The following is a 20,641-nucleotide window of genomic DNA, read 5'->3' on the forward strand; positions in this document are numbered from 1 at the left end:
TGGTGATGGTGGTGGTGTGATGTGGTGGTGATTGATGGTGGTGATGGTGGTGGTGGTGGTGATGGTGGTGATGGTGACTGATGGTGGGTGATGGTGACGTGGTGATGGTTGACGGTGGTGATGTGACGTTGGTGATGGTGGTGGTGGTGGGATGATGGTGAGGATGGTGACGGTGATGATGGTGACGGTGGTGACGGTGGTGGTGGTGACGGTGGTGGTGGTGATGGTGGTGATGGTGATGGTGATGATGGTGATGGTGGTGATGGTGGTGGTGATGATGGTGATGGTGATGGTGATGATGGTGATGGTGATGATGGTGGTGATGGTGACGGTGGTGATGGTGACGGTGGTGATGGTGGTGGTGGGTGATGATGGTGGATGATGGTGATGGTGATGATGGTGATGATGGTGATGGTGATGGTGATGATGGTGACGGTGGTGATGGTGGTGGTGGTGATGGTGGTGATGGTGATGGTGGTGATGGTGGTGGTGATGGTGGTGATGGTGATGGTGATGATGATGAGTGATGGTGATGATGGTGGTGATGGTGATGGTGGTGATGGTGATGGTGGTGATGGTGGTGGTGATGATGGCGATGGTGATGATGGTGATGGTAATGGGGGAGGTATATCAACAGTCAGTATTGACTGAACTTCTTCCTTCCCCTTTGTCCGTGAATGTGGACACATGGAGCTTCAGTTTCATCCCAGTCTTTTTGCTGGTCTGTAATGGCTGTGTTGTAACAACATTTTTGCTGCAGTGATGACCCACTGACCTACAGTCTGACTGCTTGATAGGAGTATGTTTTCCTTCTTGCTGTCCTGAGTCTCCTTTGCTTTCACTTGGTCAGGGGGATGTGCACAGTTTGTGTATTTTTATGTCTACACATGGAAACAAACCCATGATTGACTGGAAGAAAGGTTGCTCACTCAGACTTTTATTTATCTGGGACCAAATGGCCAGAATCATTGTGAGTATTTTCCCTGTTTAAACTGACAGGATTGACTTATTGTTTCAGCACCTGTGAGGTGCAGACATAGAGAGAAGCTTCAAAAACTTCGGAGACCTCCCCAGGTGACCTTACCCATACCCATCCTTTCAATGCCACCTCTTCTCTGACAGCCCCTCACTGGCATCTCTAGGAAGGCTTCAGCTCAGAGCTCCAGGCTCCTTCTGATTGCTGCCTTGACCTCTCCAGGTGGGGGTTACACAAGCATCTTAAATCAACTGAGTCTCCGACAGAGCTCTGCATGGTCATCCTAAGCCATTTCTTCTCCACTCTTTTCCACCTCAGTAGATGGCACTGTCATTTACCTAGTTCCACAAGCCAAAACCTAGGCACCATCTGTGATGTGCCTTCTCTCCAGTGTGACTCTCACCTTCTTGTCTATGACAGGTGTTGCCTCCCGGCCTCTGTGAGAGCCTTCCAACAGGGTTGCCTGCCTATTCTCTTGCTCTCCAGTTCATTCTCCCCACAGCAGTCTTTTCTTTCTTTCTTTTATTTTTTAAAGTTTTTAAAAATTATTTTTATTTTTTCCATTATAGTTGATTTTCAGTGTTGGCAATTCCTACTGTACAGCAAAGGGACCCAGTCATACATATATACATACATTCTTTTTCTCACATTATCCTCCATCATGTTCCATCACGAGTGATCAGATAGAGTTCCCTGTGCCATACAGCAGGATCTCATGGCTTATCCACTCCAAATGCAATAGTTTGCATCTATTAACCCTAAACTCCCAGTCCATCCCACTCCCTCTCTCTCCCCATTGGCAACCACCAGTCTGTTCTCCAAATCCATGTGTTTCTTTTCTGTGGAAAGGTTCATTTGTGCCATATATTCGATTCCAGATATAAGCAATATCATTTGGTATTTGTCTTTCTCTTTCTGATTGACTTCACTTAGTATGAGAGTCTCTAGTTCCATCCATGTTGCTGCAAATGACATTATTTTGTTATTTTTTGTGGCTGAGTAGTATTCCACTGTGTATATATACCACATCTTAATTCATTCATCTGTCAATGGGCATTTAGGTTGCTTCCATGTCTTGGTGATTTACAATGTTGTGATAATTTCTGCTGTACAACAAAATGATTCAGTTATACACATATGTGTATCCATTATCTTTCAGAGTCTTTGCCCACATAGACTATCAGAATATTGGGTAGAGTTCTTTGTGCTATACAGTAGCAGGTCCCTGTTGGCCAGTCATTCCATATACCACAGGGTGCATATGCCAATCCCAAATCCCCAGTCCATCCCTCCCACCCCCCCACCTGTCCCCTTTGGTAACCACAAGTTTTTCAAAGTCTGTGAGTCTGTTTCTGTTCTGCAAATGAGTTCATTTGTATCCTTTTTAAAAAAAGATTCTATATATAAGTGATATCATATGATGTTTGTCTTTCACTGTCTAAGTTCACTGGAATATTACTGTCATAAAAAAGAATGAAATAATGCCATTTGCAGCAATATGAGTGGACCTAGAGATTATTGTATTATTATGACAGCAGTCTTTTCAGTACTGAAGTTGGATCCCATCACTCTCCTTTCCAAAACTTTCCCCTGAATCCAACTGCACTGAAAATAAAATCTGAACTCCTTGATTTGTAAGACCCTTCCTAAGCTGCCCCCAGGGTATCTCTGAGCCCTGACTGGTACTTCTTCCCCTCTTCCTGCATCCAGCTACAGTAGCTTCCCCTGATCCTGGACCACGCTAGGCTCTTTTCCTCTCAAAGCTCTTGATCATGCTGTTCCCTCTGCAGGGAACACCATCTTTCTCTGACCACATGGCTGGCTCCACATCTTTAGGGAGGACTTGCCTGACCACTCAAGTGAGTCTCTTCTCTGCCCACTCTGATGTTTTCCATCACCGCTCCCTCTAATTTTTATTCCCAGCACTTTGGCTTGACTTTTGGCATGACTTCATCCTCTGCTTGTTTAGTATCTGGTTCCCTCTCTTGGCTACCAGTTCAGGGAGGGCAACACTGTATCTCTTTTGTTCACCAGGACTCATAGTCTTCACTTTGTAACCAATATTTGTTGAAGAAACACCAAGATCTGCAGAATAGGGCTAGTAATACCAGTAGTACCATTCAGGCACTACCCCAGTGGGTTAACATGGGTATAAAAGTGCTGGGTCCACCAGATAATGGTATCTGTGATGTCAGTGTTACCCGCGTACATGGGGAGAAACGAGAATTGGGTGGGGGGAATAAGGCTCCATGCTTGATTGAAAACCAAAGAGCAGCTCTACTCTTAATTTCTAGGGGAAGAGTGAATTCGAGAGCTGTTTCCAACCCCACAGTCGTGCCAGTGGGACAGTATATGAGGTACATTTCCTTACACTTCCCTTTTTGCCTTGGCTGTAAAGAAGCTTACACCTAAATTGGGAGTCAGTTATCACGGAAAAATTAGCTCAAAAATTTCTGTTAAAAACAAATATAATGTTTTGTAAAAGTACCTAGCACTCTGCCTTCACATACAGAAGAAGCTCAAAACCAAACAGTAATATGTGAGTAGCCTTGGATTTGATTGTATCTTTGCCATTTTTAGTGTAAACTATCTCATATCCTCTTTGGAAGCAGGGAAAACATCAAGCAGTTTTGGTTTTTATTACTATAAGAATATAATTATTCATAATATCTCAAAGTGGAAACAACCCCAAATCATCAACTGATAAAGGGATAAATAAAATGTATGTATCCAGGAGTTCCCGTCGTGGCGCAGTGGTTGACGAATCCGACTAGGAACCATGAGGTTGCGGGTTCGGTCCCTGCTCTTGCTCAGTGGGTTAATGATCCGGCGTTGCCGTGAGCTGTGGTGTAGGTTGCAGACGCGGCTCGGATCCCGCGTTGCTGTGGCTCTGGCGTAGGCCGGTGGCTACAGCTCCGATTCAACCCCTAGCCTGGGAACCTCCATGTGCCGCGGGAGCGGCCCAAGAAATAGCAACAACAACAACAACAACAACAACAGCAACAACAAAATGTATGTATCCATACCATGGAATATTCTTAAGCAATCAAAAGAAATGAAGTCCTGACACATGCTACAACATCAATGGGCCTTGAGAACCCTATGCTATGTGAAAGAAGACAGTAACTAAAGACCACAGACTGTATGGTTCCATTTATGTGAAATGTCCAGAATGGGCCAAGCCGTGGTGACAGAAAGTAGGTGGGTGGTTGCCTAGGGCTGGGGGATTTGGAGGCAATGAGGAGTGACTGTACATGGGTGTGGAGTTTCTGTTTGGGGTCATGAGAGTGGTGATGGTGATGGACGTACAACTCTGAATATAGCAAACACCACTGAATTGTGCTTTAAATGGGTGAACCGTATGGTATTGTGGATTATGTTTCAGTAAAGCTGTTAACATGGGTTCATTACATAAGAGCACTCCTGGCTCTCTGATGAGGGCATGACTGAACAGGCCAATCAGAGTGGGTGTGAAGCACATGCCAGCTTTGATTGGACATGAGTAATACGTCTTCCATCTCTCTCTCCCTTCTCTCTGTAGCCCTTCCTCCCTCCGTCCTTCACTTAAGTATCTTCTCAGCATTCTTCTGGATTTGCTGACCCAGAGTTAAAGTAGACAGGGCCTTCATCCTCAAGGAGCTAGATGTCACTGCAGGCAGAGTGGGGTAGAGAGGAGATGGGGAAAGGATGAGCACAGTGAAGACGCTGCAACTCAGACAGAGCATCTTGGGGATTCTGGCCAGACAGATCGTCTCTGTGTAGAGGAACGTCTTTTGTCAGAGCAAATACTGTTCCATTTCTTCATTCACATAGGAATTCCACAGACAGTTACTGTGCATGGTGCTAAGGATACAGAGATGAATAATAATGTATCCCCAAGGGGTGGGAGGGGCACGTGACCCAACTGTGGTAGCTCAGCGGGGAGCGGGGGCAGACAGGGGCTCCAGGCTGAGGGAGATCAGGTTGGGGATGCTGGGGTGGGAGTGGGGAGCAGCGGTCTTGTGAAGCTTCTTGCACAGTCAGTGCTGGAAAGATGAGACTGCTTGGCCTGGCAAAACAGCCCAGACCTTGCAGAAGGCTCAGCTGGGGGCAGGCCACACAGCTTTCCTAGTCTAACCAAGGCAGAGGGCAGCCTGGCAGCATCCCCAGTTCAGGGAATCTGCTGCAACTCCTGGCTGGGAGTGGCTGGAGGCCGGAGGGGCTCCTCCGCTGTGCCACAGACTTTTCTCTGGCTCAGGTGAGGTGGCCCTGCTCCCCAAAGCTGAGCAGGTCACTACTTCCCCTCGGGAGAAGAGGACAGGACGCGAGGTCGCCAGGGGAGAGTCTGGGCGGCAGAAAAGGCTCGTGGTGAGATGCCGGCTCTGTGCGGGATGTTTGCCACTAGAGGGCGTGCCGGGTCGTTCTCTATCTCAGGCGCTGGGCTCCCTGCTGAAGCCGGCCTGGGCGGCAGCCAGGGCTCAAAGGTTCCCGGGAAACTCATTCCCTTGCCTTTTGCCGTTTGAAGATTTCTCAAAACCAGCCGGACTCAAGCATCCTTCGTGTTTGTCAGGAATTTGCGGAACTCTTGGGTCTGGGATGCAGCGTCCGGCCTGTTGCAAACCCTGGGGTGGCTGTGGCTGGGATTCTGGAAGCTCACAGGAGCTATCCTTTCCTCCCAGCACCCGAGAAGCTGAGAAAAGGCGTCAGCTTGTTCCCCATGGGGAGTCTGGTTTGGCCCTCAGAGCTGAAAAGGACAGGCCCCTGGGTGTGGGCAGTGTGGGAGAAAATAGCTAAGTGTGTGATAGGCGGGAGAGATAGGGAGCAGGGCTTAGGAAGAAGTGAGCCCAGGCTGGCAGGACATGGAGCTGGCATCAGAGACCTGGGGACAGGGAAAGCCGTCTCCTGATGTCTCAGACGGGGCCAGTGAGGCTGATGGGCACAGTGGGGTGGGTCAGAGGGGCAGCACCTGAATTTTGCAGGACTCGCTGTAGCTGTTTTGCATGGCCTTTAGGTCAAGGGCAGCAGAAGGTTACTTGTGGATGCTTCTAATTCTTGCCTTGAGGGGCTCCTATAGTTTCGGTTCAGGCTGGCCTCCTGTGTTGACTGCTGATGGCTGCCACCTTTGAAATCAGGGCTAAGACTGGACAGGCAGTTCAGGGAATAAGCCCTGGTCCTTGGCCACCGCTGACATGGCCACTAAGCTCTTGGGCCACATCCTAGACCTCTTCTGACCCAGGCCCCGTTCATGGTGCAGGAGGCTTGGGGCCCATTTTCTCCCTCTGGCATTGACTCCTGGGTCTGGTGGATAGACCATCCTTCGCAGCCCTGGACACAGGCAGCAGGGGTGCAAACGAGGACCTATGTGCTGCAGGGAGCCGGTGCACCATCTGCAGTGGGAGCAGGTCAGAGCCGGCCTGCTGAGGCTCCTGTCACTGCCGTGGTTAATGCTGGTGATTACCATGGTTACCCGAGGCTGGAAGCTCTGACAGTCAAAGGCAGAGCAGGAGAAGGATGTCCTCTCCCTGCTCAGAGCCACATGACTGCCTCTGCCTCTTCAGGCAGCGTTCTCCTGGCAAACATAAGAGCATGGACCAGAGAAGTTATTCTGCCCACGGTTCAGCTGACCCACGCATCATCAATCGCCAAGCATCGGGGCCCTTGCGGGGCCCTGGCCTGACCACATGCAGCGTGAGGGAGGCAGAGGGGGTGTTCGGACCCCACCCTCAGTCTGCTCAGTCTTGGGAGGGCTTCCTCTTGAGAGAAAGAGGAGGAGATGGTGGTCGGGTCCTCCGGGAGCTTAGAGTCCGGGGAGGGAAGCAGTTAGAGGAGTAGGTGGAGAATTCAGCACAGACCTTGGGGACACCGGGCTGACTTTCTGGGCCTGTGCCTCCGGTGCCAGCTTGAGGCTGTGACTGTGCCCTCTCCACATAGGGCACTGGCCAGGGAGTCAGGACACCCGTGTTGCTGGTGGTTATGAGCTCCAGCTCCTGCTGGGTCCTGGTTTCTCCATCTGCAAAATGGGGTTAATGATTACTAATCCCCCACCTCCTTCAGGTCTGTGGGGAGGATTTTTTAAATGAATAATTTTGTGCATTGAAATGAGCCAACAGATTTCAAGCCTTTGGAGAAAAGGCCTTATTTATTATTATCATCAACTCACTGAGCAGAAATTCCATTTATCGCCTTTGCTGCTTCTCCAGTGCTGCATGAACTGAGAACCATATCACCTCTGTTCTTATTGAGGGGCTCTGCACAGCCACCCAAATCTTAGCCTTGGGGATTCCTGGGGGCCTGGGGAGGCTGGGTGGGGCTTCTTCTGGGCTCTGAGGGGATTCTCGGGTCAAGAGCAGAGCAGGAACAACAGCTCCGTCCAAAGATGTCCAAACACGTGTTGTCCAAACACGATAGCAGAAGTCTGAAGCTTTCCAACAGGGCGCCTAGCCTGGGGGGTGAGAACTGAAAAGGAAGCAGAGGCAGAGCAGCTTGGCAGCTCTTTTCCTTTAGTTCATTATCATCATGTTGACTTAAAAAATGAGGAAATAGATTTAAGTGAAAAGAGAGAGGTTGAAGAAAGAAAAGCACATCACTTATATTAATTAAATTCTGATCCTCAGTTCTGGTAAAGTGACTAACATAGAAAGGCCCCGTAAATATCCAAGGGAATGAAGGAACTCAGGAGACTGTAACCTATCGGATAAATGTCTGCTAAACTTTTTTAAAATATAAAGATGGTATTTTTTTTTTTAAAGAAAAAACCCTAATGTAGTTTTAGGCTCACTGCAAAAGTGAGGGCACAGTATGGAGAGCTCCCCGTGTTCTCCCTGCCACACGTGCGCACAGCCTCCCCCATCATCAGCATCCCTGAGCAGAGGGGACATTTGTTACAGTTGATGAACCTATACTGATGCATCGCTGTCACCCAAACCCTGTGGTTTACATGAGGGCTTATTCTTGGTGTTGTGTATTCTATGGATTTGGAAAAATTTGTAATGACCTGTACCCACGGTTATGGTACCATCCAGATTTTCATGGCCCTAAAAATCCTCTGTGCTCTGTCAGACCCCCTCCCCACAGGTATGTACATATAGATACTCTGCCCATTATAGTAATAGTATATTTTAAAAGATAGGATTATACCATATATACTGATTTAAAACCCGTTTATTCTCTGACACACATAATGAGAATTAGAAGTTTGAAGTACCTCCTTCTCGATAACTCGGGTTTGACCGTCGAAGTCTTTGTGTTATTCAGACAAGATTGTGAGGCTCACATAAGGAAGAAGGACATGACATGACAAAGGACAAAGTCCCCCTGAGGTTGGGCAGGGGAAGAGGCAGAGCATCCTTCAGCCGCCCGCCCGGCACTCTCCTTACCTCTGTCCTCTGTGCACACCTGAGACCCAGGTGGGGTTTCCAGTCATTACTTCCTTTGCCAGAGCTCCTTGCTCCTTGAGGGAAGTTACTCGCTGAAAAGCAGATGCCTGCTGGGGAAGATATATCTATATCAGTATCTTTATCTGTCTATATATCTATATCTATCTAAATATCTGTATTCATGTGTATATAGTTTTTGGTCAGACAAGACTTTCTGGGGCTTCCTGGGCTCTGAGCAAATCAGCAGGTGTCTCCTGGGTGTCTAAGGGCCTCTTGCACGCAGGCTCAGGAGAGAGTCCCAGTACCTGTGAGCCTATAATTGTGCATAGCACCTCCTCTGCCTGCCTTATCTGTGCTGACAGCTACCCTTTTATGCCTGCGGGTCGGATTCCCAGGTGTCCTTGCCTACTGGGTTATGCTTGAAGGGCTCCTACTTTCTCACTAGTTCTCTGGTCCATCCTGTCTGCCTGGTCCAGACCTACTCAGTGGTCCATGGGGATGGTTGGCAGAGAAGATGGAAGTGGCGCTGCTCTCCCAGTGGGCAGAGCACCAGCCCACCAAGCAGGAGTCACACTGGCATGTTGCCGAATCTGACAGAAGCACGGCCCAGATATCTCCTCCTCCCAGCTGGGCAAGACTCTAAGGGTGTCTGGCTGATGGCAGGCAGGCTCCAGCTCATTAGGTTAGGACATTTGTTTCCCTACGGGTATAGTTTTGTAGCCCTGTTTCTCAACGCCCAGGGTCTGTGCCTCGCCATTGGGCTGCCTATGTAGGAGGATGAACCATTTGTTCCTGAAAATCGTGGCTGTGGAGGCTTTGCTTTGAAAGTTCTTCTGCCAAATTTGTATACCTTTTCTATCTCAGGTGATGTGCCTGAGGGCTCTACCATTTGCCTGTTAGAGTCACGTTTCCTCCTGGCCTGGCCCATGTTGGTGGCACAGAACTTTGAGGGAAAGCCGGCTTGTTGGATTAAGGGGCCTAAATCTACAAAGTGAAACTCAGTTGGGACAAGCATCAAGCTCTCCAGTTGGGCCTTCTCTCCACAAAGGATCACACGGGCATGGATGCGCTTGGAATGACAGGAGTAGTGCCGAAGACCCATGATACATCATGCCCTTTCCTGCTTAAAGTGCATCAATTCTTCCTGCTGTGCTTAGAGGAAACTCTGCCAGCCAGACCTGCTGACTCTCCACCCGCTCCATGTACCCCCATCCCCACTCACCAGGTGCTGCCACCTGACCTTCCTTCAGCTGCCTTCACGTCTCAGTCCTTTCCTTCCACAGGGCCGGCTCCTGCCCAGCCAGCTTCCTGCCACAGGAAAGGGCTCCTCCTCTTCCTGTCGGCCTTTTTCTGGGGCTTCAGGAATTCATCTCTTTGTAGGGGGCTCCCCTGGCCACCATATCTGATGTAGCTTTACCCCTTTCCCCCTCCTGTCATCTACTCTTTATTTTCATAAATGTTTTCCATTTTCTTATTTTTCGGTTTCTTTACTTAATTCCTATCTGTCTCTCCAAGTAGCCTCCACGAGAGGCAGGACCATGTGTGTCATTTTTTTTTTGCCACTGTGTCCCCAGCATCTGGCAGGATCCAGGTGCTACTATCAGTGCTTCATGAGTAGGTGACCAATGAATGGTTTAGCAATACACTTGACTGTCTTGACTCTAGGTGATTCTCAGCTCAACCTGAGTAAGAGTTATGACTGGTCACTCTCTGGTGATTCTTGCTCAGAAATGGAAAGAGGATCACCCCACTCAGCTTACACAGATGTTGCGGGTCTGTAGCTGTGGGCTTAGTTCTGGGCTCCTGACATAAGGAATGCATTAACAAAATGGCATGTGCCTGAGGAAACTGTGACTTGAAACCATGGGCTTTATGGGAAAGAAACTCAAGGCTATTCATTTGGAAAAGGGAAGGCTTAGGGGTTACCTAAGAGCTGGACGCTGATGTCTGAGTCATTGCCATGCTGCAAAAGGAGAAGACTCACTTCTTGTACTTAGAGTGGTTGCTTTGAAGGAAGTGATCTCCCATCACGGGGTCTGTTACTAAAAACTTCCCCGAATGAAGATGTAGGACTAGATGGCATTTAAATTTGCTTTCATTCCCACATTCGAAGATGATTTTGAAATGTCTTTGTGGAGCTGTCCCTACCAGCCTGAGCCAGTAGGAAGAGCAGGCAATTCCTATTTTCCAGGACTTGGGGCCTTCCTGAAAAGCTATTCTCGCAATTCTCTCTGACTGTGTGTGTGTGTGTGTATGTGTGTGTGTGTGTGCATGCATGTGTGCATGTATGTCTGTATTTGGGATAGATTTTTACTCAGTATGCCCTCTCTCTTCCTCTTCAGGATGGTGCATATGTATTTGCCTCACTCACCTCGAGCATGGCCATGTAACCAGTGTGAAGAAGCGAGGATGTGTCCAGGCCTTGAATGTTTGCATTTGCTCTCTGATGCTCCTCCCTTCACCATGAGATCTGTATACCCTGGATGAGCCATGGTTCCATGATAGAGAGACACATGGAACAGACCCAAGCCAAGCCCAGCTGAGTTCAGCCAACCTGTGGACCCAAGAGTAAAAAGAAAGATATGTCTGCTGTAAGCCACTGAGATCTGGGGATTATTTGTTACATAGCCATGTCACAGCCACGGCTGACTAATGAGTGTTCATGATTTTCTTTACATGGAACCGCTCTAATACTTGGATCTGAGATGCTCACTCCGATGCATATTACTGAAGAATTGAGGTCTAATAAGCAGTCTTTTCCCCTTCAGACTTCTTTCCATGGCCTCTTCCCAGAATGTGCATCTCCTACATTTTCAGGACAGTTAATCGCATTGAAAAATTCTGTCCAACAAGCCACTCTACAGACTCTCAGCCCTGCCAGTGCCTGACAAGGGCTATTCTTGATGTGGGAGGACCTCAGCTTTATGGGGAGGATGATCGGGCTGAAGCTCGGAGAGACAGAGGGGCCTACGAAGCTGCAGCAGCAGGAGCAGAAAGCACAGCTGCAGGGCCTTCTGGAAAGAACAGAGAAGAGGAGCGGCCCTATGCTGGCGCCACACGAGGACATCGTAAACCTGAACCAGGATGTTCTTTGTGATGACAGGTGAGCTGCTCCTTAAGCATCAATCCCTCCAACCTACCCAGCACAGACATGCTGGAAAGTGGCTTTTCAAATGCCTTTGACTCTTATCTCTTTTACCTCACCCTCTGAAATGAAATCTCAAACACTTTAGTAAGGTTTGATGCTGAGAACAGTAAGCAGATAGAGGTTCAGGCTGAAACAGAACAGGAGTCAAAAGCCCTGGAGAAAAGTGTGAATGGGCTTGGAGAGGACAAATAAAATAGCAGAGACATTTATACGGGTCTCCCCTACCTCTCAGAACAAAACAATTATGAGATAAGAGAGGCATAGATGGGAGGAAATTCTTTCATTTTTCACATTGTGAGCTAGAGATCCAATAGCCTGTTTATGAAGAACAATAAAGAAGATACATGAACTCAGTAAAGAGGTTGTTACAAATATATGGGGTGGTTTTCAAAGGCCAGAGTTTTCTCCCCCCCACCTTTTGGATAAAGCTGCTGGCTAAGTATTGAAAGGTGTTTTTTTTTTTTTTTCCTTTAAAAAAATTTTTTTTTTCAAAAAGCAATAACTGGCACTAGCAGTTTGTTACAATTGGCAGAAAGAGTTATCACTTTTATTTAGGATTTGGAAATGCAATCAAAGAGGGGCAGATTGGATCTTGAATTAAATGAAGCTTAAACAAGCAAAAAGAAAAATCTCCACTGGTCTTTTAAACAAACAAACACAAAAATTAACAGCTCCTTGTTGTTAATTTGAAACTATAAAATGTTTGACACTCACACTTGATAAAATGGTGCCAAGCAGAATGAGTGCTACTTTGTGTATGTGTGTGTGAAGTACTGAATGTTCTGATCATTTTAAAAAATAAAAGTCATTGTTTTGGGAAACTCTTCGGTGGAACCTGACCAGCTCATTGCCTGGGAAGTCACAGTGACGATTCATTCTGTTGGCTTTGGGGGAAATGATTCTCCCTAGGACAATTTAAGTAGACAAAAAAGCTGGGAAGATTGGTTCTGTTTAGCTGCCTGTTTTCATATTTGTTGTGTTTTGTAATTCCTGAATACCAAATTGCCCCTGAAGTTTGAAAACGTTCCTACTCATGAGTTGCCCTCAATTATTATTTCAATTTTGCTCGACTCATCCTCATATAGAAGGTCTTCAGGAGTTCCCATTATGGCCCAGCAGGTTAAGAACGCGACATAGTGTCTGTGAGGATGTGGGTTTGATTCCTGACCTTGTTCAGTGAGTTAAGAATCCAGTGTTACTGTGAGCTGTGGTGTATGTCCCAGAGGTGGTTTGGATTCCCCGTTGCCGTGGCTGTGGTGTAGGCCAGCAGCTACAGCTCTGATTTGACCCCTATGCCTCAGGTGCGGCCCTTAAAAGAAAAAAAAAAATGTGTTCCTATTATCTGGTAACTTATCTAGATCACAGCTCTCAGAATCAGAATAGACACAGAAAAAAAAAATTCCCTTGAGATGATAAAAGACATGTCACAAAATATTTGCTCTATATTGCCAGCATTTTACCTCCATGTGTGTGGGTTCATTCAGGGTCCTTAAATTCCAACTAGAGCAGCACCCTCATTTTAAAACCCAGAGTGAGTTAGAAGTGAGATGAGGTCCTTCTGTGGGCGGGGCAATGACCATCAGCAGTGACAGCAGGCGGTCTGGTAATAAGACAGAGAAAAACAACAAAACAGACGCAAAAGCAAAGAATGCAGCAGCAGTTGGTTCTACTAAGTAAAAGGGGTATACTCTTTCCCAAGAATTTTATGTGTCAACTTGATAGGCCGTGGGGTACTTAGATATTTGGTCACACTTTATTCGGGGTGTGTTCTGGCCATGTGAGGGTGTTTTGGATGAGATTAACCTCTGAAGTGATGGGCTGAGGAGAGCAGATTGCCCTCCCTCATGCGGGTGGGCCTCGTCCAATCAGTGGAAGTTTGAATAGAAGGAAAAGGCGTCTGACCTTCCTGTGAACAGCAAAGAATGCTTTCCTTCCTGACTGTCTTTGAACTGCGACATTGGCTTTTCCTGCCTCTAGACTCAGACTCAGACTCAGACTGGAACTTATGCCATTGGCTTTTCTGGTTCTCCAGCTTGTAAATCTGAAGCTCTTGGGATGTCTCAGCCTCCATAACTTCATTAGGCAATTCCTTATAACTCCTTATAATCTATCTATCTAGCTAGCTAGCCTGTCTACCTGCTAGCTATCTAGCTATCTATCCATTCATCTCCCTCATTCTATTGGTTCCATTTCTCTGGAGAACCCAGACTAAGAGACCAAGTCTTACTTTGGTCTTGGATCATGAAGGGCAGGGACAGGGCTTCTCTTGTCACTCAGGTCTCAGATCAGCTGTCCCCTCCTCTGGACTCTGCCCAGCACTGGCGCCTGTGTCTGTCATGCCTTCTCAGGGCTGCGTCTAACTGGCTGTTTCAGATTTTGAGCATCACTGCAACTTCTAGAATGTGGGCTCTGAGGGACTATGAGCAGCTGGTTTTTTGCTGTCTCTGTGCCCACACACAGTGACTTATCACCTATAAACCCTTGTTGGATGAATGAAAGTTCTCTATCATCTTTCACAATGGCATTGAGTAGACATAGTTGAAGAGTTTTTTTTTTTTTTTTAATAGCTAGAATTTTCTAAAAAATGTTAATGTTCAGAGAGAAAACTCTGAGGCTTTGTGAACACTGTTACCTTATCCCTGGGCACCCGCTTCCTCATCCCTCCCCCTCCCCCCGTTACCTGATAGTGTGAAATGACACACACGGGTAACTTCAGTTGTAGTTAACGATGGGGTTCAGGGGAACAATGCACATTGGCTCTTATTTCCTCCATGAAACAATGCTGCACTAAGGGGTATATTCCTTATTCATGACTTTTTATAGAAACACTCGATACTTAAATCCTGAAGTAGATATTGGCTTGGAATCAGAGCCACAGTTGAATCCTGCTTCTTCCAGCAGATGCTTTGTAACTGGGGGCAAGTCCTTTAACCTCTGTAGGTCTCAGTTTCCTCATCTACTCAGTAGGAAAGGACGCCCCACTTTACAGGGTGTTTGTGAGATTAAACTCAGTAATATATGTAGAGCACTGTGTGTATTACCTGGCACATAATAAATGCTCAATAAATTTTAATTCCCTTTCTCTCCCTTCTCCTTTCTCCAATTCAATCAAGGATTATGATAGATGTGTTTCTTGTGCAGTGTAAAGCTTTTAAAAGTGCATATAAATCAATTAAATAGGCCAATGCAATAATTGATTATGTAACATTTGTTTAAGAGATCCTGGAGAGAGGAACAGGAGATTGGGGGTTTGTGGAAAGCTCTAGAGAGCTCCCAGGAAGGGGCTGTTCAGACAAGGAATCCTGGGCGTGGACCCTGAACCCCTGCTCTAAATTCTCCGTGGAAGGGTGGGTGGCATGAGGGGCCGTGACTTCTAATTCAGGAAAGTGACCCTGAGTGGCCCTGGCTGCTGGGCGGGCCCCCACAGGAAAAGGCAACGTGCTCTGAGAAGTCACCGAAGTGGCCATCTGACCTGCCTTCCTTCTGCATGCAAGGTTCATGAATAAACCGTCTCAGTGAGGATGGAAGATAAGCCAGCTGACCCAATTCTGAGTTTCTCACCACTCACCTGTTGTGATGAGACAGGCACCTTTGCAGGCCCCCTTCCCCTCTGACTGCCTCAGTGCAGGAGGGCAGGACCCAGGGGACCCCAAGGGGCTGTGTGTGTGGGTAACTCTGGAGAACACAGTTCCTGGCGGGTGGGAGTGCCCTGTGCCACAGACAGAGCCGAAGGGGATTGGGACCTGCAAGGGGTGCTCCTTCAGTGGCCAGAGAATGGCCTCAAAAGGGACTCAGATTCCAGACAATCCTAAAAAAAACAAAACCCAGAGCATCTTCTTCCTGGGAGGAATTCTGTTTGCTCAGGCGTGGTTCCTTGCTTCTCTGTACGCTTGCAGAGCCGTGTTTTAGAGTGGAATTAGGAGGCGCTCTTCAGAACAAGCTGCCCTGTAGCATGAGGTCGTCGCTGCCAGCTCTCAAGTTCAGGCTCAAGGACTTTCCCTTCTGGAAGCATCCCTGCCCGCTCCATCCTGTGCTCTCCCCAGGGATGGGGCGGGAGCTGTCACGAGAGGGTGCGACTCTCCTTCTCTGTGCTTTGTGAGTGTTACGAGACAATTCTCTGTGGGTTTCTTGCAGCTCTGCAAGTCTTGTGAGCAGAGGCACTGATGGCCTTTGTTCTAGACTCTGTCTCCTGGGATCTTTGTGTATGGCAAACAGCCTTGGAAGAAGCAGATGGTGTCTCTCTCTGGGCTAAGGAGCAGGGAGCAGGTATTTTTACTGTCCAGTAAATACAATGTCTCCCTCCAGGACAAAAGTCAGCTGGGTTTACACCCATTTTAAAAGGTTCAGGTTTCCTAAGCATGGCTTCCATCAGCTCTGAAGCAAACCCACTGTGCATGCAGATCAGTGAGGGCCCCTCTTCGTTGTCCCCAGGGGACTGGGCTGGACAAGAGGCACCAGTGCAAATGCGATGCTCATGCTGCTTGCAGGACCGTGGGGGAATAAAGAGCTTTATTTCTGGCCCAAGAGTCTCTTATCTTCTGCCCATAAAACTGGGGCTAACTTGTGAGCTTGCAAGAGGATGAAATCTGGGACCCTCCATAGCTCTTGATGGTGAACAGAAGGAGACTGGTGACTGTCCAGGGCTGGGAGCAAGGCTGTATCCACTCATAGGAGGCCAGCAGTACGCCCAGTAACAACCTGGGCAGCAACTTTCTCTCGGTGAACTCCCTCGCTCCTTCTGCCGCCCCCCCCCCACCATCTCTCCTTGTGTCCTGGCCTCCTCGGAACCTCCTCCTGTTAGGATTTTCTGCATCTCTGGAACTTATGAGATGACTGGGGTTTTATCTCCCCCACCTTTCCCTGGGCTGGATCTCTGGGCTCCAATAAGCTTTGAGGTCCTTCACTCCATAAGGAAGAGTTCTTGTGGAGCCTTCTGGACCTAACTTCTTCTCCCCTCCCACTCTGTCACTTCCCTCTTTTTTTACATGCAGGCATGGTCTGGTACTTCTTTTCTTCCTTCTGATCCGGTCCTTGATGGCCCACTTACCTCTGACCTATAACATACTCTTTGCAAATGCTTCCCTGAGATGGGCTCCCCTGGACTCAGTTACCCCTGCCAAGTCTTCAACTAAGATGCACCCACCGGAATTGAGTCTGAATCCTGGCTGCAGAGCTCAGAAGCCAGGGCACTTATGACAGAGGGCAACTGGCAGAGGCCCCTGTCCTCAAGATCTGTGACCGTGGCACATAGTATGAGGCAGCTTTTTGTACCATGGTTGGGAGAAGCTCATCTAACATTTCTTAACATTTCCCCAGTTGAATGAGTGGTCTATGGGTGCCTCAAGAATGCTCATCTGTCAGTTTCGACAGTGTAACAGAGTGCACATTATTTATGCTGAAAATAGTCTGTACCAAAGACAGTGGCAGCACCAATAAAGTCTTAAGCTTCTGCCAGACCCCCCTCCCTCGGAGGTGATTGACAAGGTAATTTTCTGTTGTGCATTACCAAACCAGACAGCACCACACACCCCAGCAGCCTCTGTGGCCCAGTGGCATCACTCAGGCCCTGTCTCGAGGTCTCCTACCGCAGGGTGGTCCGGTGACAGATCCTGTTCCAGTGGGCCATTTTGGGGGATGGTAGAGTCCAGAAACAAGGGTGGCTCTTGGGGGCTTGAGTCCACCTTCGACTCCCTCCATCAGGACTGTGGCCATAGAGCTGCCATTTATTGAGGCCCTACTCTGTGCCAGCCCTGTGCTGAGGACTTTACCTGCATGATCTGTGGTTTTTTCATCAGTCTTAGGCAATAGGTACTCACATTGGAGGAAGCCGAACTTCTGGAGGACTCAGAGGGGAACTTGCCCCTCCTGTGTGCACCTCGGGAAGGGGGCAGGGAGGTGTGATTCTGTGAACTGTGGGCTGGATGTTTCTTTCTTTTCAGGGTCTCAAAGTTGGGAGCAAAGGAGGTGGGGAGGATGGTTTCCAGGGGGAGGGGCAAACTGAAGAGTTCTAGATGGTTCTTGTCTGTTTTCTGAAAGGCTGTTGAAGGCCCTTGCCTTTAAATGTGGCCACATCACCCCCAAATCCCTGCCATGTGTTTTGAATGCAGAATATGGAACCCAGAAGCTTTGGTTTCATTTTACATGAGGTAAGACCCACTCAGACAAACTGCCTCAGCCCTGAAAATGCAGACAGTACAGAGCAGCACACGGTAGGTGCAGAGAAGCACACAGTAGGTGCAGAGCAGCACATGGCAGGTGCTTACTTTGTGTAATTAATTTGAGTCACTTCTTAGGGACATGGCTCTCAGTCATGGCACGGCCCACATAATCTTTCAGATGATGCTTTTATTTTATTTTATTGTTTTGTCTTTTGCCTTTTTAGGGCTGCACCTATGGCAAATGGAGATTCCCAGGCTAGAGGTCGAACTGGAGCTACGGCTGCCAGCCTACGCCACAGTCGCAACAATGCCAGATCCTTAACCCACTGAGCGAGGCCAGGGATCGAACCGACAACCTCACAGTTCCTAGTCAGATTAGTTTCCGCTGTGCCATGACGGGAACTCAGATGATGCTTTCAAATGTTAGTCTGTGACCTGGGAACAGCAGGGATCTGGGAGTGCAGTCTGTTGCCAGAAGGAACCTGCCTGATTTACTCAGAGGCTGTTACCTTAGATTGGAGGCCAGGAGTTTGAGGCTGGGCTTCATTAGCTAAAGATTCACTGATGCTCTGAGCCCCTGCAACTCAGGATCTCAAGGGACCTGCAGTATCTTTTTAATGGTGTTTGTGGACAAAAAGAGTTGGGGGGGGCACCCATTGCTGGCAATGGGAAAAATCCAGTTTTTATTCCCCCTTTCTCTGAGCATGAGCTTGTATCAGAGAGCAGGAGGGCCAGGCAGGCTTCCTGCAGAGGCCAGATCTCCTGCCTTCGCCCTATGTTTATCTCCCGGCCACAGAGCACGGCCTGATTGGAACTGACTTTCCCCCAGGCGCTCAGCGCAGGCCTATTAGGCTGACAGTCTGTGATGTGTTGGGAGAGGCCCGAGTTAGCACTGCTCCCAGGTAAGCCTCCCTTTGTCCCTCGTGGGTGGAATCACAGATGCTCCCCGACACCTGCATGTGCCTGGGCCCATGACAGGCTGAGTGGGGGACTCCTGCAGGGCAGGCCTGAGGCAGAGGGCTGCCCAGGAGGACCTGTGAGTTCAGAGAGGAAGCCTGCTGGGCTTTTGCCAGACCCTGGGGCAAGGTGGAGATGGGCAGAGAGTCAGAAGATCGGCTTCTTGTCCTGGCCCAGCTGTCAACCAGCTGTTTGGTCTTGAACAAGTCTTTCTGGGCCTCAGTGTCCCCTTCTGTACAATGATGGGATTGGACTCTGAGATTTCTAAGAGTCCTTCTCCCTTTGATATTCTAGTTCCTTCTTAGCCCTCAGCCCCTCTTCTGCCCCGACTCCTGGACACAGCATGGAATTGATCACACAGCTGGTGCTTGATAAATACTCTTTGGCCAGCATTATGCACCACAGTCCAGATCTCCGAGCACAAATGGTCCCTCAGCCTTCCTTTCACCTCCCAGAGATCTGGGACTGTGGGCCTCACCTCCCACCCTGCTAGAGAACTGCTTGCACCGGTTTCTGGAGCTCTCGATCACTCACTTAAGGATGCCTACTGTATACATGGCTCTGGGCTGGTGGGGCTGTGGATGCAGAGGTAAATGAGGCACCAGCCCCCCATTTGTTATCACTGGCTAGCCTGGGAGGAAGGCCCAGTCCTTGGTTACGTGGGCACTCTTGCCATGGAGTAGCATCACACTCAGTTCAGGAGACATTTATGTCCTGGGGCTTCCTGCCAGTGCTCCATCTTCCAGAGCATACATTCAAGGTCTTTGCTAGAGCTTGAGCCAAGAAGAAGTCATTGCATAGATGCTTGTTACTCAAAGCAGCATCAGCATCACCTGCTGCTGTTGGATGCGCAGCTCTCTGTCCCATCTGATTCTGAATCAGAATCTGCATTTTAACAAGACTTCCATGGGATGTGGATCCACAGTAAAGTTTGGGAAGCTCTGGCATTGGTCATTCTCCATAGGCCTGAGGCGAGGCTCTCCGGGCTCCCACAGCCCCTCCATAACCCGTGGCCACTATTAGCTTTTTAGGTGATACACTCATTCTCGCTGAGGCCTCAGCGGAGGACCCCAGGCCCCTGTGTTGACTCCCTCATGTCTTTGGTTGAGAATGGCTTGCACAGAATCACCCCCATTTTTGGACCTTCGAACTCACTTATTTGCAGAAAGTCTTCCAACATTTCAAACTGAACAAAGTTTAAAAAAATCCCATAGACTATGGGAGACATAGCTGAACCTTTTCCTTCTAAGCACATACATACACTTGGCGAGAGAAAGAGAGAGAGAGAAAGAAAGAGCGAGAGAGCGAGAGAGCGAGAGCGAGAGCGAGAGAGCCTTTAAAAAAGAGATTGCCGGGAGAAAGAAAGAGAGAATGAGAGAGAGAGAGAGAGAGCGAGCGAGCGAGAGAGCCTTTAAAAAAGAGATTGCCGGGAGTTCCCGTCACGGCACAGTGGTTAACAAATCCGACTAGGAACCATGATGTTGCGGGTTCGATCCCTGGCTTTGCTCAGTGGGTTAAGGATCCGGCATTGCCCTGAGCTGTGGTGTAGGTTGCAGATGCGGCTCGGATCCCATGTTGCTGTGGCTCTGGCATAGGCCCGTGGCTACAGCTCCCATTAGACTCCTAGCCTGGGAACCTCCATATGCCACGGGAGCAGCCCTAGAAAAGGCAAAAAAAAAAAAAAAGAGAGATTGCCCATGTCATGAATTCTTAAGCAGGGTCTGTGTAAGGTCTGTGGTTGGAGCTTGCTGTTACATCTGTGATCCTCTGAATTAATACATGGGATGTGTGTTTATGTGCATTTTCCTGGTGAGAGATGGGGTCCATGCTTTTCCAGAATCTCAAAGGAGTCTATGACCTAAAAAAGTCAAAGAGCCCTTGGCCTTGGTCCAAGTCTGTTTCCTGGGATTTATTGAACACCTCGCTGTTTGGAGACAAATCAGGGACTAACTGAAGGGTTCTTTATGAAAACAACCACAGGGCTGCCAGTTAGGCATGACTTTCCTTTCCTCTCTCTGCTCCTCTAAATTTCTCTTTGTTCTTCCTA

The 20,641-nt window shown here is 48.5% G+C and overlaps 1 long non-coding RNA gene across 1 annotated transcript in view; it reads left to right on the plus strand.

The window, feature by feature from the left end:
* LOC125128304 (uncharacterized) overlaps window positions 1-20,641 on the plus strand; it is a 194,907-nt gene that overhangs the window by 51,079 nt on the left and 123,187 nt on the right. The window contains exon 2 of the long non-coding RNA XR_007135199.1: window positions 10,674-11,434. This is a non-coding gene — a long non-coding RNA (uncharacterized LOC125128304). The remainder of the gene's footprint in view (window positions 1-10,673; window positions 11,435-20,641) is intronic.

This window comes from Phacochoerus africanus, chromosome 5 (assembly GCF_016906955.1).
Source record: "Phacochoerus africanus isolate WHEZ1 chromosome 5, ROS_Pafr_v1, whole genome shotgun sequence".
Classification (NCBI taxonomy): domain Eukaryota; kingdom Metazoa; phylum Chordata; class Mammalia; order Artiodactyla; family Suidae; genus Phacochoerus; species Phacochoerus africanus.